Source organism: Patiria miniata, unplaced genomic scaffold (genome assembly GCF_015706575.1).
Source record: "Patiria miniata isolate m_02_andy unplaced genomic scaffold, ASM1570657v1 HiC_scaffold_19, whole genome shotgun sequence".
Classification (NCBI taxonomy): domain Eukaryota; kingdom Metazoa; phylum Echinodermata; class Asteroidea; order Valvatida; family Asterinidae; genus Patiria; species Patiria miniata.
The window spans coordinates 6,522,900-6,548,739 of record NW_024037057.1 but is presented as its reverse complement, the minus strand read 5'-3'; the positions used below and the strand labels follow the sequence as shown (position 1 = coordinate 6,548,739).

The 25,840-nt window shown below is 40.8% G+C and overlaps 1 protein-coding gene across 2 annotated transcripts in view; it reads right to left on the bottom strand.

The window, feature by feature from the left end:
- The window catches only part of LOC119725545, a 35,084-nt gene extending 10,747 nt beyond the window's left edge, over window positions 1–24,337 (bottom strand). Inside the window, exons 1-2 of one of the 2 annotated variants that reach the window (XM_038196977.1) lie at window positions 23,938–24,337; window positions 16,571–16,808 (exon numbers count right to left, since the gene is read on the bottom strand). The gene's annotated coding sequence lies outside the window, so the exon portion shown is untranslated. Of the gene's footprint in view, window positions 1–16,570; window positions 16,809–20,968; window positions 21,174–23,937 lie in introns of those variants that run through there. The other variant, XM_038196978.1, reaches the window with a different exon arrangement.
- Window positions 24,338–25,840: the final 1,503 nt, after the last annotated feature.

Sequence of the window (25,840 nt, the reverse complement as noted above, 5' to 3'; positions counted from 1 at the left end):
CTTATCATATTTCAAAGGTCTGGTTGAAAGAAAAAAATAATAACCTAATGTCTTACCGTTCCCGAGAGAAGACGGAAAAAACCCGGTTGTTTACCTCGGACGCGGTGGGCATTTGTGGCGTATACATACGCACTTCAGGTCGCGTCTATTCAATGTACCGTACACGTTATGTGTGTGTCATTTTAATACAAAAAGCATCAACACACAAATGTTGTTTCTTACACGTCCGCAGAAGGCGGACCTCATTGCGGCAGGATTCATCTACACTCAACATCTCAACATCTACACTGCCAGTAATTAAAATGCTCAACTGAGTACCCTAATCTAAGTTTTCCTTTCCACATACCTCAACTTCACGAAGGAAAAAAAAACCCAGAATTTCGTTTCAGCACCAGGTCGCTTCGGCGCATAGTGCCTGTGTTTCGGCACGTCGGGTTAATCCGTCAACGTGTTTACTTGATTAACTCCCACGGAGGCCAATCTAGCTTAATTTGGGGCATTTCTGGGTCGGCTGGCATCCGGTAGCGGGTGACGTGGGATCAGCCAGGCTATTTATTACCACGAACCGCTTGCAGAGAGATAGAGACGAACAAAATGAAAGGGGAAAAAACACACGAGAGGGGGGAAATTTGGCGAGAGATCTTTCCGGTCAGAATGACGGAAGCAGAAGGGAGAGAAGCGCTGGGAAGAGTTAATTCGGAAGATTGGATTAGATTCGGCCGGGGATGAAAAACGATCGCACTGGGATTCGACCGGGAGCGAGGCTTTTGAGGAATGATCCCTGCGAGCGGCGGGATTGTGTTTTATTTTGTCTCTGTGTGATGGTTGGCCGGTGATGTGATGCATGGTGAATTAGAGAAGACGTGGTGATGGCTACCGGGAGCAAGGACGGAGGAATTATGAGAAGTAGGGTGAAAGATGGAAAATAGAAATAAGGACGAGAATAAGGTGGGAAGTCAAATGTGTAGGACCTGAAAAACCATTCATTTCTCTCGTTAGTTTAATTAAACACTGACATTCCAAAAAGTGAAATTAGGGACTAGAAGTTTTAGAGTGCGAATGCGAATTTGACGTCATGAAACATTCGCTGCGAAATTCGCCTGTGCGAAGCGAAATTCATGTCGTCAACAGTGGTAGACGCGCTTCGAATGTATTGTTGACGTCACGAATTTCGCTTCGCTTTCGCTTTCGCGTGAAGTATGAACCGGGCTAGTTAAAATATGTTCAACTTTTACGAATTCGCAGCGCGAATACTTGCCATGACGTCACAAATTCGCGTTCGCTTTCGCTTTCGCGCCGAGTATGAACCGGGCTTAAGCCCGGTCCATACTTCATGCGAATGCGAATGCGAAGCAAATTTGACGTCACGAAACATTCGCTGCGAAATTCGCCCGAGTTAAAATATGTTCAACTTTTACGAATTCGCAGCGCGAATACTTGCCACGACGTCACAAATTCGCGTTCGCTTTCGCTTTCGCGCCGAGTATGAACCGGGCTTTAAGTGACGTCAAATTCGCATCGCATTCGCATGAAGTATGAACCGGGCTTAAATTAATCCAACCGCTAGGGCAACTGAATAAAAATTATTTGTTTTCATGCGCCTCAATCTTATACGCCAGTATCTACGCATACGGAGATAAATGACTGCATTGCAGGCATTCATGTTCGATGGATGAACGATTTGACTTCGATATTAAGAACATGGCTAGTGTTCGCCTTGACATTACATCTACACTATCTGCTCATAGAGCAACTTCTTTCAACGTAAACATTTCCCAGACATAATGTCCTCTCGCTGTATTCATTACTACCGACACACAACTGTGCTTGCAATCTTGTCAACTACGTTGATTTCTAAAGACAGGAATACCTAATTGCATCGGTGGGCATTTACTGATTGAACGGAAACACGAGAGAACGACCGCGCAGACGTAGCTAGACATGAAAGTTATACTGTAAATAGAGGGGTGATGAAAAGATAGCGATGAAAGGAAACGCGTAGCGTCCAGATGAAACTACGTGTGAGTGACAAGGTATAAACGGACGAAGAGACAAATTGAACCACATGATAATACAGAGTAGATACAAGCTGTATCTAGTCGGACAAAAACGAGAAGCGCGTGTTTTTATCCGTCCACACGATCTTCTAACTTAACAAAGGCAGAGCCGGAAGCATTGAATACAGTAATATTATTAAAGTGCTTCACAACAGGCCGCCTGTATCCGTAAGATCCCAATGCATCTGTATAGAGATACATATCAGCACACTCTAAAGGTAACATACAACATTTGCTTTTTCTGTAAGTTTAAAAAAGAATGGATGAATGTCCGGGTTGGTATTTTATAGACTATTTTGAAGTTAATCCATTTCACTGCTCGTACTTATTGGTCACATCATAACCCATTTCAGATATTTCCCTGATTTTAGATAACACTTCGAGTAATTTTTAGTGCGGATCTGGTGGTATATGCTCTTTAGGAGCATTCGTAAAAAAAAATCTAATTCCTAATTAACAATTAGAAATGCTTATGAGCAGGTAAAGAAAAAAATGAAATAACCTTGGTAATTTTAACAGTATTTTTTTTATTCCCGTTTCAGTGTGTAAATGTTTTTATATTTTTTGGTTTATATTTTTAAAATATCTTATTTTTTATATCTTTGTGTATTTTTACATCTGTGTATTTTTTTAATGTTTGTAAGTTTAATGTTCGTTTATTTAATGAATGTATTTTTTAATGTTTTTTTTATTGTCTTGGGACTAAATGCCTGTGGACAATAGTGATTAGGTTCACTTTTTAAGTTCCAGTCATCATGTTTTGTTTTGTCTTTTTCTGATGTGATGGCAAATAAATATATAATAAAAATAGTAATAATAATAATAACAAAATTAGCAAATATTGTTACATTGACTTGTTTAAAGTTTTGTGTTCGTAGATGCTGGAAAAAACCAAGAATTTTTTTTGTTCTTGTAGTCTGATTCCCTGACCCTACTTCACACATAACAGAGCAATTTATATACGTCGGGAAATTGTCAGGTCAGGAAACAAACTAGCTGGTTTGCACCCACTCACGGATGCGTAACCCATTGCCAACAAAATGTGGACTAAATTTGGTACATTCGAGGCACTATTTGAAAAAAGTCAGTTTTTTCCCCCAACGATGGTCAGCCGATACAAAACAATTAATTCAAAAAATTCCACTTTTCTTGAGAATGACAGCACACCAAGTGCCATGATTTTACAGGACGCTTGAAACGATTATTAACTTACAGTCATGTAAGGTGTTTCATAATAATTTGGTAGTTTTGTATTTTGATGTTTACAAATGTTGAAATATTACCTCTAAAGAATCTCTTTTCCGAATTGGTATTTTAAAGAAGGTTATATTATTTGTACCAATCTTCTCATATTGATAATCCCCCAAAAAGCCTTACCTAGACAGACTCCAATTAATTGCGGATTTCCAGAGAGGAGTTGGATGATAAATGTAGAAATTTGTGACTTGATTTTGAGATGACTTCCGCTTTCAGTAAAACGCACCGACCTTTATTATCCAAACCGGCCCCGGGGATTCAGCCTGACTACGATTCGGTCTCTCGGGCCCGTTGCAAATTAAAGAAAATAATCTTCGAGCGTCAGCCCGGCCGCAAGACGTGGCACAAACAACATGCGCCCGTCTGGAAGTCGTTCTTCTTTTCGATCGTCATTTCATCATCCATCACTGGTTCCATCTGGGTTTTTTTTGTAGGCCAAAAATTCTGTAGTGTTTCACTTGCTGAATTACGTACCACCACCGGGGCGACGGGTGTTTTTTTACGGAGCGCGGGCCGCGTGATCGGGGAACCCGTCTGTCGGCACGAAATGCCCGCGTCACCATTCACGTCAAACGCCGTGTCGGCTAAAAAGAAACGACATACCGGTATAAACTGCCCCAATTCCCCAGCCACATCTAGTGTCCGGCTCATACCTGACCGCATTTTTGTTTTGAAAAACGAAAATCTAATCTCCGAAAGTCATGAAAGTATAATTTAATTTATCGCACGTGTTTTCGGATTCCAGTCTACACGGGGATGGACATTTGAAGAATGTGTCATGCATGTGGCTTGGTGTTTGACACGGGAAGATAAACCGATCATTTTTGGCAAGCTGTGACAAAATTAGGTTAACACTAACATTGGAAATGTTTGTCTCCCAATCCAATTCTACCGCCTCTTGTTTTCTTCAGCTATGAAAAAAAACCCCAAAACACAAAAAAACAAGTGAGGGTGCACAATAAGCTCTGGCCGCCTTGCAGGAATGTAGACGCTTCTGCCAGAGTCTAAGTAGTGATTCGCTCCAACAAAGTGAGGATTCAGATGTAAATATCACCGAGTGGCCCCACTGTTCGCTCAAAATGGAGAAAGCGATAACGGCTTTTGTTCATTAAAGAGTATGGAAACTTCGCAAGTCTGTGTTTTTTTTTTAGATGAAGCTCAGTTCTAGTAAAAAAAGACAAGAAAGAGTTTCATGCCATTTTGAAATAGGTGAATAGACACTCGATTTTGGAGTTTTCCCTGCTTATGAAAAGACGGACAGGTTACGAGGCATATGTCTGCTTTTATCTACGCCAGCGGTTCTCGCTTCGTAGCATAAAATCAGATGAAAGGAATAGAAGATAACCCCCGTTGTATATATACGACGTATAATACCCCTTGAAAAAAGCTCACAACGTGTACAGACAATGATGTTTTTAACATTAATGTGGAAATGAACGAACTGAGTGGTTGACTGAGTAATTGAGTTTTAGGCCACAATGACGTCATCAGCTCCGAGCGCCGTGCAATTTATCAATAATTGAAGCCGAAATGAATAGGCAATGGCAAATTACGTCATTCATATTTTTTTTGCAGTTATTATGCATGTCTCCTATATTATTTGCATGGAAGATCTCCTGGTACGGGTTAAAATTAACGCATCGCCCTGTCCACTATAACAGAAATATAGAAAACTTTGTTTCCATAAATCCGGCTTTGAAAGGATAAACCCTTTCGTGATCCAATCGCCCTTTTAATCTTATATCTCGTAAAGCAATTCCCTATGCTGTGCGATGAGCCAGTTCTATATCACCGAAGCCCAGTGCCAAGCACGTACTTTCATCATTGATCAGCGTACAAGCTGGGATTACTTCCACGCCAGCGCACGCGTCTCGTCGATATACGCCGTAATTCGGTTGAGGCGTATACTTGCACCTGTTTCGTTTTACTTAATTGGATGGTAACATATTGCTCCCATCGGATCTGGACCGGCAATGTGTCTCTTTTTTCCCGCCTCTAGCTGAAGGCCAATGTCATGTGGCAAGGTCAAACACTTTCTGCATAGCTTACTGTCGATACTTCCATTTTTAAAGACGCCATATCCTCAATATTGCAGTTCAGTCGCGAAGCGACACGCAAAAAGAGAGACAGTTTGCTGAAAACTATGATGATGAAGGTTACACCTCTATGTTCCGACATCCCTTTAAAACGTTGGTTGTGTTTAAAATTCCGTAACTTCAAAAGTACATGACTGATTCTTGTGCTGAAAGAAAGCTTATGAATTGAGCTTTCATATCCTAGATTTTGAAAGTGCTACATTTAGAACTTCATTAAAACAATAGTCCCGACATTAGGGTTTCGTGTTTTTTTGACTCACCCTGTATAGTAAACTCAAACATATGTTACGACTATTCATATTGTTTTAGTGCTTGTAATAACGTTTCCTGATGCTTGTATACTTACTGCAAATTCAACACTCAAAGAACCTCATTTGACTCTTCCCCCCTGTCTTTTCTCCCTCTTGAAGATGATAAATTCCCATCGAGGAGATCTCAACCCCTCTCTAGTAAACTCAAACATATGTGACGACTATTCATATTGTTTTAGTACTTGTAATAACGTTTCCTGATGTTTGTATACTTACTGCAAATTCAACACTCAAAGTACCTCATTTGACTTTTTTCTCCAGTCTTTTCTCCCTCTTGAAGATGATAAATTCCCATGGAGGAGATCTCAACCCCTCTCTAGTAAACTCAAACATGTGACGACTATTCATATTGTTTCAGTGCTTGTAATAACGTTTCCTGATGTTTGTATACTTACTGCAAATTCAACACTCAAAGTACCTCATTTGACTTTTCCCCCTGTCTTTTCTCCCTCTTGAAGATGATAAATTCACATGGAGGAGATCTCAACCCCACTCTAGTAAACTCAAACATGTGACGACCATTCATATTGTTTTAGTGACTGTAATACATTTTGCTGATGCTTGTGCTTTTAATAGCTTACTACAAATTCTACACTCAAAGAACCTCATTTGACTTTTTTTTATCCCTGTCTTTTCTCCCTCTTGAAGAGGATAAACTCCTCTCGAGGGGAACTCAATCTTTCACTAGTCCACCCCAACATATGGCGACCATTAATACTGTTTTAGTGACTATAATACGTTTTCCTGATGCTTGTACTCAATTGCAAATTCTACAGTCAAAGAACCTCATTTTGCTTTTTCATCCCTGCCTCTTCTCCCTCTTGAAGAGGAGGATAAATCCTCCTATAGAGTCTACTCAACCCTTCTGTAGTCCATCCAATCCAACATGTGACGGCCATTAATACTGTTTTAGTGACAATAATACGTTTTCCTGATGCTTGTATACTCACTGCAAATTCTACGCTCAAAGAACTTCATTTGACTTCTTCATCCCTGCCTCTTCTCCCTCTTGAAGAGGATAAATCCTCCTCCAGGGTCCACTCGACCCTTCTGTAGTCCATCCACCCCAACATGTGACGACCATTAATTTTGTTATGTGGCTATAATAAGTTTATCCCGCTGTTTCAGTGGCGCGTGGGATAGTGATGGACGTTTGTGTGTGGGCGATCTTCGACAAAATGACCGAGCATTGTACTTAAGGGACAGATTACAGCGAGGGGCGAGTTCATGTGACCCTTTAAAGGAACTGCACTACTGCAATATGGTTTCCAAAAATGTCTGCATAATTAAAAGACAAAGATCAAATATTGGAATTATTATTTTCTGCTGTTCTTCAATGAAACTATTACTTCGTATTTTTTTTTTAATTCATCGCTGCTAATCGCCGGGGTGTGTTGAAGTCTTTCGATGCCGAATTGCGCCATTTTTTAATGTCAATTTGAACGTAGACTTGAATTTCAAGTTCTAGAGGGAATCTCTGAAAGATGGGCTGCGTCTAATTTTGTAAACGTTTAATAAATATTTTAAGAACCGTTTAAACATTTAAACGTTTAGCCATTTCACAAAGGCTGACATATCATGCTCATTATGTCTGCAGACCGGTGTGGTTGACATGATTAATCAACAATGGCAGTCATTGAACGAGTAAAGACGTAACTACATTTGCCCCGAATGTAATCAAGTGTTGAAGAGCTTCGATGGTTTTGTAAATTAAATAGGTTTGAAAACATCATTAATTATTTGTGCTATGTGTAGGTTTAACTCAAAGAAAGATTGCGTGAAAGATGAACGTAGGCCCTTTTTATAATTCGGGTTTGGTTTAAACGTTTTTGGAAAATTTATAAACGGAATTAGATTTGTTTTCGTTGAAACGTTTAAACATGTAAACGTCACATCCTTTAATAGAATCTCTAAACCTGTAATGGAAGAGGTCAAAACATGGGCGTTGTAGGGAGAGGAAGAATTACAAAACTTCTTAATAATACCAAATACATTATTCCTTTATTTTCGTACACTTCGGCGGCATTTGCAACAAGCATTTATACCATTATTATGAATGATTCAATGACCCCAATATATAGCACTTTATACTATTCATAAAATTTGGTTTACTGAGTTTAAATACTGGTGCAGACACAGACAGTCAGTATGTACACAACGTGCGAACCTATAGGAAACAAATTTGGGATAACCTCTTTTAAAGGCGCCCAAAGTCAGTTATAGATAAAGGAGTGATAACGTGACCACTTGAGCCACGTCTATACAGCGTCATTGAGTATTGTACTTTGGGGACTCAATCGTGGGAGGAAGTACCATAACCTTTAGACTTTTGTCGCTGGTACCGTCCCCATCGTCCTATCCTAGGGCTCTGATGCCGGCTTATTTTCTGAGCTCTCAGTCGCTCTCTTCCAGACTATCGGCAATCGATGGCGATTTTCTTACGAATTCCATTCAGTAGATTCCGAAGTGAAGATGATCACGGTGTACATGCAATTCATATTTGGCGTCTATATCATGAATACAGGTAATTCGAAATTATAGATGTTATTGACCGAATGAATAAGGGGAAACGAAAAGACGAAAGAGTAAGAGAAGCATTGCAATCATTACAAAATAGTAGGAACCTTCTCATTTAAGACAATACGATAATAACAAGCTCGAAATGATCTCTGCGGTTCAATACATTTGTGATCATGCACATGTGACGTGATTGTGCCGTGTAATTTCTGGAAGGAGTAGTGTTTTCAGTACAAGCATCAGGTCTTTGACCCTAGTGACCCAATTTTCCGGGACTGCATAAATTGGAAGGCGGTCAGTGGAGACTGGAGTCACATTAAAGTGAACGGCCTGTGGGAGGAGTTGATTGATAGCCATGCAAGGCTGTTGCTGACGTTTGTTACTAACTAACCGACTAACCAAAGAACCAACTAACGGAGAGACACGACCATTTGTTGAGCTGCTAAGCCGCAGCCATAAAAAAAATAGAACCGGGGAGCCTATACCTTATGCATTAAGGCAGAGTCAGAGGGCAATGGTTTTGTATTGCTTGGATTGGCATGAGTAAACCGAACATGGTGTTCTGACCAATCACAGCCGTGATTTATGTCCGACGTGCGTGCACAAAAGTCCGACATGCGTGCACGCGCGTATGATGCGCGCGGCAGGAAAATGCAGTGTGGCATTGGAGAGGAGCACGTGTTAATTTACCCAGTGCGCAGTGGGCGGGGCTTACTGGATCGGTCCATTAAAAAATTACAAATAATATACCCTCTTGAGATACCCGCAATGCATAAGGTCTATAAAAAGGTCATGTTGAAAAGATGACCCATTCGATAAATCCGTTTAACCGGAATGACCTGGTGTAATGGGAAATTCAGAACTATATGAACTACGGACTCATTGGTGAATTAGTTAATTGCGTGCGCCTTTGTGAAAATATGGACAGTTACATGTCACAAGTAGGTTAGATTCCATATATGGTAAAACATATCAGATTTCATAGGAGTTTAAATGTCACATTGCACTAGGTACATAATTATTCGCACGTGCGCATGTCGCGTGTAAGGTAACTAAATATTATTCGCACGTGCGCATGTCGCGTGTAAGGTCACTTAATAAGATCATAACTGTAACGCTAATCGGCTTTCTTTACTCTGGCGATCAAACAGGGCATCGTTACAGAAGGGAACCATCAGTGACGTCTTTTGACAGCAAATCGAAGCTACGGTTGATGTCAAGGAGGTGAAATGGAGCATTTCATCAGCCAGGATGTGAATTCATGACAGATGCCTGCCTGCTATTACGAAATAGTCAAGGGACATCGTTTGATGGCTCAACGAGTAATGACAAATAACTTTCAGAGCGCATCGCGGAAACCTATCTTACGAGCGAGCGTGCACATATGGGTATGGTTAGCGATGTTTGCAAGTCGTGTTTTAAAAGTCAGAAGTCACAATAACATCATCTGAAAATGCCTAGGGATTATTGACATTTTAAAGTGGGACCAAGGTGTGTCTAAAAGAAGCCCGTCATTCGAAAAATGGCAAGCCAATGCAAGCCACCTGAGCTCGAAGAAGCAAGAGGAGCTCAAAGACACCCGACCAAACCGAACCGAATATTGCCAAACAGGACCGATTTTCAGCCGAAGTCTGCCGGAGATGAACCGTTAACCTACGTCGACAAACCGATTACCTCCGTGGGAGCTACGCAGCACAGATCAGAGTAGACGATAGCAGACCCAATTAGACCAGAGTTGATCTGAGCACACCAATGCAAACTGGTACAGACCAGATCAGACTAGATCAGACCACATTAAACGAGATCAGGCAAGATCAGACCAGATCGACCAGCGCAGAGCTGGCCAGACCAGAGCAGATTAGTACAGACAAGAGCAGACTAGATCAGACCGAACTAGACGAGATAAAGCCACATTAATCAGACCAGAGCAAAGAAGACAAGAACAGATGAGACAGATCAGACAGAGCAAACCAGTACTCAGAAGAACATGATTAAGAGATCAAACCGGATCAGACCGGATATACGATAGTGATCAGACCAGAGTAGAGAAGACAAGAGAAATCCAAAGCAGACTGAGCAGACAAGAGCGGACTAGACCAGGCCGGATCAAACCGGATAAGACCATAATTATGAGACCAGAGCAGATAAGACAAGAGAAAACCAAAACAGACTAGAGCAAACAAGAGCAGACTAGACCAGACCGGATCAGACTGGATAAGACTTTAATGATCAGACCTGAGCAGATAAAACAAGAGAAAACCAAAACAGAGTAGAGCAGACAAGAGCAGACTTCACCACACCGGATCAGACTAGATAAGACCACAGCGATCAGACGAGAGCAGAGAAGAAGAGAGCAGAGATACAAAGCAGAGCAGATCGTACCACAGCAGCCCCAAGCAGACCAGAGCTAAAGGCATGGAAGTGCAAAGATGAACGAAAGACAAACGCAGACTAGAGCAAACAACGATACAATACAAGACTGCAAACCAGATTTGGAGCTGAACTGAGATCAACCGATTCCAGTAGTAGACAGTTACTTTCATTAGGACAAAAACAATCAGCCAAGAAAAGCTCAGGTTATTGATTCCTGGCCTCTTTTCTGAGTGCCCTGAGCCCCCTGGCAAGTTCATAAATACCACACGAGCCAGGAACCATCGGCCCCATAAACGTTTCCGATTCGGTTACCCGCTGCCTCGTACCTGTCCCCCACCGCCATATTTATAGCTTTAAAATTGCAATTGGAATTCCGGATGTGGAAACACACGCCAAATCACGAAAATGAAAAATAAAAACTTACGGATTTGTTTCTGTTTATATTACAGAGGTTGTATGGAGTTCACGTGGTCAATGACCGTTATATTCTTTGCCTAACAGTTATACGTTTTTCTGAATAACTAAGGTCTTTTTGGTAATAATTTAGATCGTATTCGCATCGATCACTGACCTCCCATAAGGGTACAGTAATTGCTGTTTTGTTGGATAGTCGATAGTTAGATAGGAACTGGTGAATAGATTTAGCCTGAGGGGAAGTTTAATGAAAAATAATTAAATATAAAATAATAATTAAATATAAACTGCTATGTTTATCTTGCGTCGGCAGAAATTGTATAGCCCTAATTAATGCACGAGAAGAAATTATGGAAGAGAAATGTATTCTCGCGAACCTTTTGAATCTAATAACGTCGGACGTTCTTACCAAATTAACTACACTTGACGTCAAAGTACCGTGTGGGGTTAATGCATTCGTTTCGTTCCCGCTAATGGCTCCTGGCCGGATGTGAAGTTTCGAAGTTTAGTCTTTGCAAAAATGAATGCTGATCTTTCGTAAATACGTTCCTAACATGGGAAACAATTCACATAGATGTGTCGATAGTTGATCGTTGAATTTGCCTTGAGGAGATAAAGACACCATGCATAAACGTGACAAGTCTGTCCTATCTGACGATGCCTGATAATGATATTTCTATATCCTTGGGTACGTATTCCATGAATAAACCAATCAGACAAGAAGATTAAGTCGTTGAGCCGTTTAACTTCCCAGACAGATTTGAATAATACAGTCTCTCTGGCTGAATTATACATATTTTAAAGGCATCGAGCCTGTTGAACTGCACGAGCTCAATTTGTGTAGCAGCTACTCCAACAAAACACTGTTCGACGGCTCACGCAATCGCAGTTAATGATCACTAAAGTTGGCTTTACAGTCAAAACAAAATGTATACACGTTAAGCCGAATTAAAAAAACCACCAGTTTCTCGTCCGGGAGTTTTGAAAAATAATGAAGGAGGCGGAAGCTTATTTTGCTTTACTTTTTTATTTCCAAAATGGCGGATTTTCCAAGATGGCTTTCATTTTCTCGACTCTTTTGCTGATGCAAAATTAAGTCCAAAGGGGCCGTAACACTTTTGTTGGAAACACACAAAAAGACAATGTAGACTATTGACAAAATGTGCAAAATATAATTGCAAATGTATGAATTAAAAAAAAAGGGAGGCGGGCGGGAAAGGGAAGCGGGTGGGGACGAGAAACTGGTTTATCTTTTTTACATGGCCTCATCGCTGGAGCACACAAGCATGCAAAAGACACGTGGTAGTCATCAAGAATACCAACAAAGGTGCAATTTGAAAGGAATTAATCGTTTTTTAACATCGATACCCCGGCAAGTATTTCAGGTAATCGAAAGCTTGACTGACCAGAACATCTTCCGATGGTACCAAACGGAATGTTTAATCACGCGGGACCCCGGACCTGCACATACCTGGAGCGGCGTGTATGAGCGGCGTTATTAGACATTCTTTGCGTTGTCAAAGGCACCGCCACGCATAAGACTGGTGTTATATAGACCTTGTGCTCGAGGTGGCCATTTTTGTCGAGTTCCCTGAATGTATAGGTTTTCCCGGCCAATTTCCTAAAGTGTTCATTCAGTTCTGAAAATCAGTCATTCATTTTCGACTGAATTTGAGAATCGTTTTGATCACGCGTTTCATTTTCGCTATCAGAGCATTCGATTCCATTTCAGTTCATTCAGTTATTAAAGTGATTAACCAGCACCTTTCGCTTATTTTCAATCAGATTCGTTTACAAGACTTCTTTTTCGCTCAGGGCGAATTCAAACATGCACCATTCTATTTCACTTTTAGTTTAATGCCATCGGCACCAGACACAATTAGGGGTTTCTTTTTAATTAATCGTCAATCAAATTTAATAGCTGTAGGCCTACCGCCTGAAATCAATTTAGACAAGGTATGCTTAATATTGCGTAAATGAATGCACTTGAAACGTCATTGGTCGTTTTAGCTGTTTTTCAAATCCGCATGCACGGACAAAGAAAACGATTGAACTTTGGTTGGAATTGGAATGGGATTAAAGACGTGCATTCATATTCAGAAGAAAACGAATGACCAGTTTTCAGAAGTGAATAACATTTCAAGAAATTGGCCAGGAAAACCTATATTAACTGCTGAATGGTATGGCGCCACAAAGGGTAAAGGCACAAGTGAGATTTCCGTTTTTAGCAAGGGACGGACATATTTGATACATTTCAGACGAGCGCGCAAACATGCGTGCCCCGCAGTTCTCTGAAGTGAGGTTTTTATTTTGTGCACAAAATGAACCTGGCAGAACCTTATTGCGTGGCAGTCAATAATACGAACTTTGTGAGGAGATAGTCCAACAACTAAACATCGGTGTTTTTTTTTAATTCAATGTAGTGAATAACTTTTACATGGCGAGGAAATGGGAATGCATCGACCGATTCGAGTCTGAAAAATTCACTTTCATTGAATGGATCTGCATTTTTATTTCGACAGACTGATTCCCCCCCCCATGAAAATAGTTTTAGGGGTAGCTTATATAATCTTTATCTACAAACAAGAGGAGGAACATTGACCGTTTGAACCCCTAAAACACCTTCGTGTTAATTTACAAAGGGTCAATGACCTGATATTAAGGCCGTTGACGCATGTTGCGTTTTCTGGACTAAACCGGAGTTAATTGTGGGATTTGGTTCGACTCAGCCGGCCATAAATTCGATTATTTTGCAGAAACGATCCCAAGCCCTTCTCAGAAACCCTCCCGGGAGGATTTGTGTGTTTAACGACGGTGCGAGCTCCAAAGGTTAACATAGCTTTTAGTCCCAACAATGAAATAACAAAAAAAAATGAACGAGATCGATATTGTAGTTTTTGATTGGTCGCTGTGCATGCTACGAAGGAATCATGTTCAATATGCCCGAGCATAAAGTAAATTATAATTAAATTATTAAAATTATTACCTTATCTTTGAAAAGCTCTCCAGAAAATACATGTTAAATTGGTTACACACAAAATCCTATTCCATTCTTAAAATGTTTTTGAAACATTAATCGTTTGCACGTTGATTTTGAGTTAACTCCCAATTTCTGATAGCTATTTAATTCACTCTTCTAACAATATATTGATGGAAACAAATTGTCGTTTGATTACAGTGTATATTTTTCCCACCAACTTCGGGAAACATTCAATCAACATTGGGCAAGAAGCTGATTAACAATGGCCATTTGTATGGTGTCTCGTTAAATAGGTACCTTGTTTTTAACGAAAAACATCTGCACACGTTTTCAACGCGCGGACATAAATAATCTATCAACTCGTTAATATCAGACAAGAACGCGCCGAAAGCAAAAACTCACCAAGCCCATTTGCGACGATTTCCAATGTTGTTATAGTATGCAACATTGAGCGAGATTTCCTTTAAAGGGCCATGTTATGTAATTTTTTATGTGGTTCTTGGGAATGCCCCTTTGTATCCCAGGCTTGTTTTCAATTTATTTTCATTTTGCCATTTTAAGGGCATTTTGGTGCCTTTTTGGTTTTCTGCTAATGCGAATTTTCATATCCATGTGCAGAAGTGTGATGTCATTTCAGGCAGACAACTCAATGTTGCAGCTATTTCAGCACAAACGTTTGCCAGAATTTTGAATATCTTGCTGTCGTAAATTTTCTTTTCTTTAGCGATTCGTTGTTTCAGTACACGACAGTAGGCCAATGAGCAAAGGTTTCTCACAAAATGTTTTCAATCAGCACATTTTGAGTTCACAATTTGAACAGAAAACCCCTCAACTGCATATGAACAGTGTCTAGCTGAAATGACATCACAGAAACAGCGCCCCATTTGTCCGCAAAAACATGGGAATTTTTAAATGTTAAAGAAGCGGTCTTTTCAATCAAGATTAACCAAAAAGGGATGTCAATTTGTTTTCATACATTTAAGAGTAGAAAGTTGCACAAATTATGTTCCCAATTAAAATTCATGTCATGAACCCTTTAATACGGCGGTGTGTGCTTAAGGTTATAACGGTATATCACAGTCCAGACGGCTGTGAATATTTTATCCTCCGCCGTGAGACAGAGAAGTCGTCACCGGGGTGCAGTGGCTGTTCGCACGGCGACTTGGCTCGCGCTGACAAGCTTCTCTCGGAGTGTGGCTCCGGGGTATACCAAAGAGTGTCTCTCACCCAGATGAAATTTTCATGATGAAAATTGGAAACGGGCGATCATAATCGTGGAGCTGTCACATCGCTTCAAGCCTTCGAAGCATGCATATACATAAAATGTCTTTTTACAGGCTTTAAGTTTCGAGTATGTATAGGTATATACGAAGTCAGGGTATAAGCGTTCAATCAAGCCCACGCAGTGGAAAACAAGTTAGGCTTCACTATCTTAGATTTCCGATAAATTGTCATGATCTTATTATTGCAATTTCGCCGTCAGGTAATATATATATATTTTTAAAGGATATGGCTTGCGAAACTGTGAGCTCTTCAATTGGATTTTGGGAGACTAACCAAGTTATGTGATTTGTTTATAGGATTTCAAGATTTCTGGAGGAAAAGGATAACTCCTTAATTTTTGAAAAGAATCACCTATCCTTAATGATTAAGGTTTGTCATTAAAGGGAATTAGGTTAACTCGGTGATGCCATTCTTTCGTACTTTCTAATACCACAAGGCAAGCAGTAACACTGTCTCGCTTTCAAAAAGAAAGACCATGAATTGTAATTGAACTTGACAATTTGATTTCTATTTCAAGATCAAGTTCTACTTTTTGTTTTTCGTACCCGTCAGAACAATAGAGTAGATCTTATTAGATGGCGGCATGATGATCACGAGAAACCAAAGCACATGGGAGTTCAGGTTTACATACAGGGTGAGTCAAAAAGAAAGTTACCTAATTTGAAAAATATTTAAAACAATATTTGGCTGGCTCCATTTCTCACCAAAAACAAAGGGATAAAGTACATCTTATTAACTTTTCACTGTGAAAATTTCACGTAATTTGCATACTCCATTCCCAAGTTATGTCTATTTCAGTAAAAAAGATCACAAAACTCGGCTGTCTACCACTGATCGGTTATCCTTTCTACGAATCTGTAATATTCATTTAGCTCAGTAACTTCTAATGGCATTCCATGGACAGCTGCAAAAATTACTTCCTTTAGTCAAACGTTCATAACTCCTGATAGCTTGGATCAATTTCAGTAATTCCTTTTTTGAGACGAGTGGAAGAAGATGCTCTTTTCAGATACTTTATTGGTGTTTCAAATGTTTAAGATGAAAAAAAAATTCATTAATATTGGTAACTTTCTTTTTGACTCACCCTGAATATAACTGTATGTGCATTAACACAGACAAAATCCAAGACATTTTAAAGACATGTGAACCCATATACATGGTCAGCCAAAGAAACAGCCGGACATACATGCCGATGATATTTTAACTTGGCAGTTAAAAAAAAAAGCCACTGAAATGACAATTCATGCTTCCTTTTTGCAACAAATTAAAAAGAAACCCTACCTCTTGAGTCTTGACAGTCGTCAGCAAGGCTGTTATATGTTTCCTCGCTTCCTAATCAACAAGCTCAACATTAATGTCGTATCGTCCACACTCCTCAATTCATGTACACTTGTATCGGGGCCAATTTCGGCAGCAGTCAACATGGAGTCTCAAGGACCTCATTAACAGCCCGCCAAAATTGCAGCATGGCGTCTGACGAAACGTGGCCCCGGAACATGGATGTCAACCCCTGCCGTCCCTGAAGAGACAGAGAAAAAAAATGATTAAGATGAATACGCACATTGTGGCAAACAGGTCGGGTCGTAAATTTTGCTCGAAGGGGACCCTGATTTCATAATTGAAACGTAAATTATCTGAAATTCTTCGAAGCTTCCTGTACCAAAAAATAACCTAAAGTGTTTTGGGAAAACAAGATTTGTCATGACAGCTGTCGCTTCCAATATACAATGTTATTGAAGCGTTTTCCGTGATTAAGAATCCAACGTCACTTTTCGGAGTGGTACAGATATCACGAAATTGATTTAAAGTTTCATGTCAGTTTCCCGTGATGTATAAGGCCAGGGAAAGTATATTCACCGATAAATCATTTCTGCCCTCCCCACACAGATGGGGAGTGCGGATGTCAGTTCATTTTCGTCTAAAGCCCGGTTCATACTTCATGCGAATGCGAATGCGAAGCGAATTTGACGTCATGAAACATTCGCTGCGAAATTCGCCCGAGTTGAAATGTGTTCAACTTTTGCTAATTCGCAGCCCGAATACTTGCCATGACGTCACAGATTCGCGTTCGCTTTCGCATGAAGTATGAACCGGGCTTAATAGGTGAAGCGCGAAATCACATTAAAAGTTGCGTTCCGCGTGCTCTTCAACAAATTCGATTTTTTTTTTGATTAATAAATTTTCAACCTGTATGTTTAATTCTAACCAAAAAAACTTCTTTCGCCTTTTTTGGACGTCTGTGAACCTGTGGAAATTTATTTTCGTTTTGTTTTGGGCATAAACAGATCCGCTTTGCGAGCAGACTGGCTCACGGTACGCACATTACCAATACTGATTGTGGGGCGGGAACCCCGCAAGAAAGGACAGTATTATCTGGCAGCCAATAATTCGAAATTGTAAAGTGATAAACATGGACCGATTTTTTTTACGGTCGATATCTCTTTCAAAAGCGAGTAGCCTTTCTTTTGCTAGAAAAATAGCAATTTGTAAAAGGAATCTTTTTTGGGGGGTGGGGATAAAATTCGAAAATAGCAAAATGTACAAGACAATAGGTTACCATGCGCATATGCATCCATGATTATCGTAATGGCAAGTAGTCGCGGCCTAACACCAAACATTTTAAAGTACAGGGTGAGTAAAAAGAAAAGAAAAAGAAACCCAAATGGCAGGACCATTTTCTTGATAAGTTCTGCATGTAGCACTTTCAAAATATGAAAGCCCATTAATAAGCTTTCTTTTAGTACCAGAACCATTCAAATCACTCACATACTTTTCAAGTTATGGAATTTTGAACACAGCCAACGTTTTAAAGTTCTGTCCACGGATCACAAAAAAGATGTGCGTTCTTTCAGCAAAACAAAAACAATTCACACACATTCCTATGTGAATTGTTTTCGTTTTGCAGACAGAACACTTACCTTGTGTGTGATCCGTGGACAGAACTTTAAAACGGTGGTTGTGTTTAAAATTCCGTAACGTAAAAAGTACACGAGTGATTTGAATGATTCTTGTACTAAAAGAAAGCTTATTAATTGGGCTTTTATATCCTAGATTTTGATTGTGCTACGTGCAAAACCTCATTAAAAAAATGGTCTATATCAGTTAGGCCAAAAAAAGTCTCCGGTTTCTGGTATGCGCGCGCGTCGCCGTAGCCATGCGCGTCGGCAAAATGAAAAAGGTTTTTTTTCAATGAAAGATGATGTCTCAAAACCGCCAAACTCACTGGTTTGACTGGAATTCTGCTGCTGCGCAATTTCAACGTGTTTTTAGATGGGGTTATGAACAAGAATAAGCTTTATGTGGCCTCTCTGGACTCCCATATATTTGCACTAAGTTTAGTCGGGCACCATTTGCAGTCATCAGCCGACATTTGAAGCAAAAAATCGGGTAAAAAAAAAAAAAGCCGCGTCGCCGCACCACTTTTTGGACAAGCTCCATACCAGAAACCGGAGACTTTTTTTTTTGGCCTTAGGTTTCACTTTTTTTTTTACTCCCCCTGTACTGCACAGCCCATTGCTCAAAGACTATAACAATGTAATAAGCAGCAAATGATTCCAGCTGGATACTGATCAAACTTGAATATCACAATTTCAAATATGGAAAGGGTTGGCACCATAGAGAATGCCATCGAGCACTACATTAGGCTTTCCTTTAGAGTGAATGGACTGCGGAAATCAGGATTTGAATAATGTAATCCTGAGGTGATTCTTACAGACCTGATGCGTATAGCCATCTTAGAGGGCACCTTTTGTTATTGTAATTCTTAACAATGAATGCACAAACGGTTCACTCATGCATGTCCCAGCAAAAACAAAGGCATTGCCCTCTGAGATGGCTGCTACGCAAAAGCTCTATTACACGGTAAAGCAATGCACATTCGTGTTCTAAGATTTCCAGATTTAAGAAAATTGGTATTTTATTTCTTTCTGGTAATGAAACCAAGGTTTCCTCAAAAGTGCCCTAGGCACTGTAGCTCGAAAGCCCGAAGAAACCTGTGGAGAGAGGACAATGAGAAGAATGTACAGTTTTAGAGGTGGGAGGAAAAGCCCAGAGGATTATTCTGAGGAAAACCCACGGAATCAGGTAGGGACTGAAAACCCAATCCACATATTGGCCCTGGCGGGATTCGAACCCGGGTCACAGCGGTGGAAGGCGAGGAAAGTACCGCTACGCCAACCTGAATTACTAAATGATTTAAGCTAAAACATTCTCAATTTTACACCAAACTATACCTATTACTATGAAGTAAGTGATGGTCCTCATACAGTCGAGTTGATGTCGATTAGGCTATGTTGGCTATTAGGTTATTCAGTGTGTTCCTGATAAACCGCTAAAACGGAAACCGTTCCAAAGGTTGAAACACGATCCATTTATTTGCGAGCCCGCTAGCCTAGTTCAACGGCTACATTACGTTACTCTGTCGGCACGTTGACACACAACACGCTGAAGTGACCCAGACACATGCATTACAAACGTGTAGCAGAGACACTTTAGGCAAGTCGAGTCTGGTTCCCGTCGGCGCCGGTAATAGTGAGCGACAAATTTGTCGTCTGGCGACCAAGTTGAGAGTTTGTCAATTACATGTACTACCTGAAGCTGCTACGGGACATTAACGGAACACAGGAAATGTTTGCTAAGGTTGCAGACCAGTACATACTGCAATAGACCCCAGTGATACGAAATTCAGGAAAAATACTCACAACTCGCCAATGTGTTTGAGACACACATCAAATTAAAGCTTATTTCATCAACTTTCATTTTCTGTTGATTTTTTTTTCTTGGGGCTAACCAATGACTTGTTGGGGGAAAATTCCATCCAAATAAAGTCACCCCTATAAAAGTAGTTCTGTAGCCCATCGACATTTTGAAAATAAACTGATGCTTGCGCTCCATTGCAAAATAGAGCAAATATTACAGGGCCCAATTTTATCAGAATTTCACAGAAATGCGAACTTGCAGTCCTGTGCATGGCTTCCACCCTTCTGTTTTTACAAGACCTCAATTTCATGGCCCACAAAATAATGGCGCCCCGTATTTTGTAACGAAGTTCTGGATGTAGCGCTTTCCAGATCTAGGATGTGAAAGCCCAATTAATATGCTTTCTTTAAGTACAAGAGTCATTCAAATCACTCGTGTACTTTTTGAGTTTTGGAACTTTGAACACAAACACAGTTTTAAAAATTTTGTCAACGATCGCACTAAGGTACTGATTTCAGTCAAATGAAACCATGTCGTATCATGAAAACGATCGCATTTAAGGTACTGATTTCAGTCAATGAAACCATGTCGTATCATGAAAACGATATCAGAATAATCCAATAATTCTTCGGTTAGCCAAGTAGAAGGCAGGGCAATTAAAGACTATACAAACTCCTGACAATATCAAGCATGTTGTTTGAACATTGGAAGCAGAAGGCGTTTACATAAAGGTTATGATATAATAAAGTGCCAGTTATAATGGTTATGAGAGGGTTCTGATGGGTTTTTTTTTATATGTGAATTGTTTTCGTTTTGTTGAAATATCACTTACCTTTATTGTGATCCGTGCGATATGAACAATTCTTTTACTAAATAAAGCTTATAAATTGGGCTTTGACATCCTAGATTTTGAACGCGCTACATGCAGAACTTCTTTGAAAATAGGGGGCGCCATTTTCCCTTTTTTTTTTTATTACTCACCCTGTAATATGCGTACGTTTGCTTAGTGATATTGTCTGATTGGACACTCGAAGAGATGTGGTCTTGATGGCAACTCAACAAGCAGCTCGATGTTAGGATGGCAGTAACTGAAGACGGGCATTGTTACAGAATATTGACTGCATAATTTAAAACGGCGATAACGGCCTTCAACGACGCACCGCGAAGTACCCGGTTTCGCTACCTCCTTGCCAGGGGAACAAGGAAGCATTAATTCTAGAACACATGCAGTACAATGTGAACCACTTCACATGCATCACATTTCCCCACAAGGGCCGAGCGCTGAAAACCCATGCGCTACAAGGCGTCACAATGGCGAGGCTAATGTCAACTTGTTCAAAGACTGGTCCCTTTGTGCCAGACTTGGCAATTGTACGGCACGAAATGACATTTGACGAAATAAATAGGCTTTTAAGAAGGGCGGCTCGTGGGCTGCGCGAATTGCGAAGATCGAGTAGTTAATGTGATAATGCTTTCGGCAGTAGAAAGAACAAGAATCTATATAGTGCTGTATGGTACTACGTGTCAAAAAAACCCAAACATGTTCTTCTTTTGATCCTAAATAACTATGTTGTTTACCAATGGAATTGAACCACAATTTTATATCATGCAAACAAGACATGACACATTTTATGGAGCGAGTTTCATCAGCTTTGTGCAAGAGGGTGAGATTTTAAACGCCATTCGACAAGAATATTCACTTTCAGAAGCTGCCACTTTCAACTTGGCGTCCTCCAATGTCGATATGCAGCGCTGGAGACGGCGGCGGAAGGTGCGCGCTGTGGCCGAAAGCATCTGAAGGAATGCTGGATCACCCCTGATGTCATTGCACACCTCCTCGATCGTTCCGCGAAACACATCAAGAGTTGCAAAGGGACGCCTGATCAGCACGCGCCTTCCGCCACCGTCTCCAGTGCTGTATCGATATTGGAGGACGCCAAGTCGAAAGTGGCAGATTCTGAAAGTGATATTTAAGTCTCACCCTCTTGCACAAAGCTGATGAAACTCCCCCCATAAAATGTGTCATGCCTTGTTTAATACATGATCTGACACTTTGGTTTAATTCCATTGGTAAACATCAGAGTCATTTGGGATCAACAGTAGGAAGTTTTTTTAGTAAAAGTCACAAGGCAAGTGAACAATTGATTTGCCGGTGTGTTTTAGCTCTCTATATCCAAATTGTATTCGTTTGAAGTCTTTCATTCACGACAACGCGAATCAGATGTATAACAGTGGTGACATCATGCCCAAAATCATACCTAGCATAAGACAGGGGAGTTGAATGACGCGGCTTAAAAATCCATCATTTCGTGTTTACCCAATAATTTGAGATACTCGCTTTGGAAAATCACCTGGCTCACCAAAAATTGTGGGCTTCCTCAACGGATTCTTATGAAAAGCATTTAACATTCGTCGAACATAATACAGGGTGGATAAAAAAACCCCGAGATATTATTGCTAATTGGAACAGAAGAAGGTTACATGTGAATCAAAGGGAGATATCCTCTGTTAGGATTTAATCTCCTCTTTAAAATGACTCCCAGATCATGTCCTTACATTCACGGTTGACTGAGCAGTGACCAATTTTATGAAAGGGTCTATTAAGAGACTTGCGCCACTTTTCATGGCGAAATCTCTTTTTTTCCTCCCCTGGCTTGATTGGCAACCATAGCCTTTGACTCTGTGACAAAAGACACAACAAAAACCACAATTGAAAAGTGGAGCAACTCTCTAAATAGACCCTTTCATAAAATTGGTCCTGCTCATTCAACCATGAATGTAATGACATGGCCAGGGTGTCATTTTAAAAAGGAGATTCAACCCTAACAGAGGATACTTCCCTTTGATTCACATGTGCCCTACTTCTGTTCCAATTAGCAATAATATCTCGGTTTCGTTTTTTTTTAAATCCACCCTGTATATCCATTCCACGGACCACTGACTTAGGCTTACTATCGGCACGTGAACTTGCAGACAGTTTCGGATCCCTTTTCCGATAAGATAGTTCAATGGTTGCCTTGATCGATGATGGCCTTCATTGAAACAAAAACTGAAGAATCATCGGTGACCACACTCTTCAAGACAACAGCAACTTACTTCTGAAGTGCGGTGAATCCGCGTACAACGACAAACCAAGCGAGAATCACTGATGTGATGTCGATGACCGTCTTGCGACAAGAAATTTGCCGAGAGGTAAATGAAAAAGGGCAGGAACGGACATCCATGTGTTCGATCGCTTCACTTTACAGCGGCAGAGGAGCCGGGAAGAAAAAAAAAATCAAAACTAGCCGATGATCACTTACCTTCTCATTCATCGCGACCTCCAGGGTACATCTCCGGCAGAGAGAGAGGGCAAAAAGATCAGATGCTATATAACGTCTTGAATGATGTCGATGGGATGAAGACAAGAGACGGCGACTAGGAGCATTTTTTTCTCCGTTGCCGTCTTGCCGGCGCGCGCATGCAATTGCATGATCCGTCCCAGGGGACGTCTGTTGAACCGGCTCTGGGTATTACTCATACCGCGTCACGACACACGACTTAATCTTCGCGCATTTCCAACGAAAACAAATCGCCTTGAATTGAGACTTTCGACCACAAAATAACAACTGATTATCCTGGCTGATGCGTCAGATTTGTCGTAAAACAAAGACTCAGACATTTTTCAATACATCATGTCTGATGCATATCGCCCTGAACAAGGCTATAGAGCCTTAGAGCCAACTATATAGATTATAGGTTAGAGGAAAACAAGAACAATTTTTTTTGAATCATCAAACTTCTTTTAAAAAGAAAGTCATAGTTGCCTTTCTACGAATGAAAAAAGTTTATACCTGGCCTTGAAAGTTAATATACAAAGACGAACAAAGACGATTAAGGTACCAATCAGCGAATGAGAAGATTTGTAGAAATAGTTTGGTAGAAATATCTGACATTTTTTTAAGACAAACCTTTTTTTAGGAGTCTTTTTGGTGAAGCACTCTCCCGAATCTGCAACTATCACACGGAAGCATAACATAAAATCGATGACTTCCAGGCCGAAGTCTCAAGACCAAGGAAAACTCCAGTCATCTTTGCCGTGGAAAGGACGGCAGCTCCCAGCACGAGATCGTCTTTAAAGATGGTACGTAGTCTGAGAGAATTTTCAGTAGTGAGTACTTTTTCTCTCTTGCTTAAAGCTCGAGTGAATCTGTGTAGCTAGCTGTCACTGATCGGCTGTATTAGAGAGAAAAGAGGCCAGAGAATGAAACACGTGCACGCAGGCTGCTCGACTAATACTCCGTGTCCTCAGCTTGCTGCGGCTAGGCTGCGTGTCTCCGCGTAAACATTCCGAGCATCCGTTCATCAATCAACGCCGAAGTACATGTGCAGTTTTGCGCAGGAATCGGCGAGGAATGCATAATTATAATCATTGCAGTATGTAAATGAGTCCTTGAACACGAGGGGGCGCCATATAGCCCCGGCTTTTGGGGGTTTACGAATCCTTGGCTTCGTCTCCGATTCGGATTCGCGCTCCAGCTCCATGGTTTTAATCCCCAGGCTGACTTAAGCTTGACAGACCATTAGAATGCGCCGTAGAAGTACGCGTGACGTCACGCGGAGTCGTCTCCACGGCGACCGTTACACACTTGACTGAGGTCTCGTCCTCCATTTTTACTGTGAATTTTTTTCATGGTTGGGATTTCTCAGACATTACAAATTGAAACGAAGACGGCCTTAAACCCAATCTCTGCACGCGGAGGCCGTACGAGCCCCTCTCATCAGAACATGGGGTCTACCCGATGTTCCCCAATACCTATGTTCCCCAAAATCCTTAGGATTAGATTTAGGATTAGGGTTAGGATTAGGGTTATAGAGTAAGGATTTCGGGGAACATCGGTATTGGGGAACATAAGTATATGCACCCAACATGGGGTCTACCCGATGTTCCCCATAATATCCGTGTATAGCAAGCGTTGCCAAGTAGTTGCCATTTTAGTTGCGAGAATGTTCCAACATCTGGAGAAACTATTCTATCGTGCTCGGCCTGCCAAAGAAAACCGAACCTATTATTGTTTCGATAAATGGAAGAAAGTTCGTTGACCGTCTCGATTCAAACATCGATCCCGGGTCCGCGTCTGTGGCCAAGTTTGGCAGGCAGCCAAGAATGTGTCAACTACACATTTTTGCGCCGATGTAGCAGCGTATATGCAGGTGGTGGATTAATTGGCCGGGGGGGGGGGGGGGAGGGTGTTAGCCTTGTTTTCTATCATTTAGTAGAATCATATTTTATCATTCTGTTTCCTATTGTTGAATACAAACATATTTTTATCAATCTGACGTGCCCACGGTAAGCAGCGGCCTCTGAGATACCAAAGGTCTCGACAGCAATACATTTTGGGCGGCTTTTGTTTAATCACCTCCACTCATCCAAGCCAGCCAAGGGCAAACTCGAAAGACGCCCGAAAAAAACTAAAACAGGTGCCTGTTCCCGGCCATTGAACCTTTGTTATACACAAGTGATCCCTGATTTCAGGTGCCGGCTGGGTCCATAGCGCCCTCAACGTCCTTGCTTGCCAAACATAAATCAAGTGTATGTACAATTTATTTTTAAAAAAAGGATTACATTTGTAAAGGTAAAAAAGGTAAGGTAAAGGTACCCATAGCCATTTATTGGCCGTAGGGGCAGTGGGATGTTAGAGGTCCACTGTGTCTTGGGCGCGGCATAATGAGTGGCGGTGCCCAGTCCTCTCCTCTTGCCGTCTTACATTTGTATATTACATAATGCCTCTATTTTTCGTACAAAAAAAAAAGATAAAGACGTGGGGTAATTATTTGGGCAGCGAAGTTTTGTGGAAAAAGGATTTTACCTCA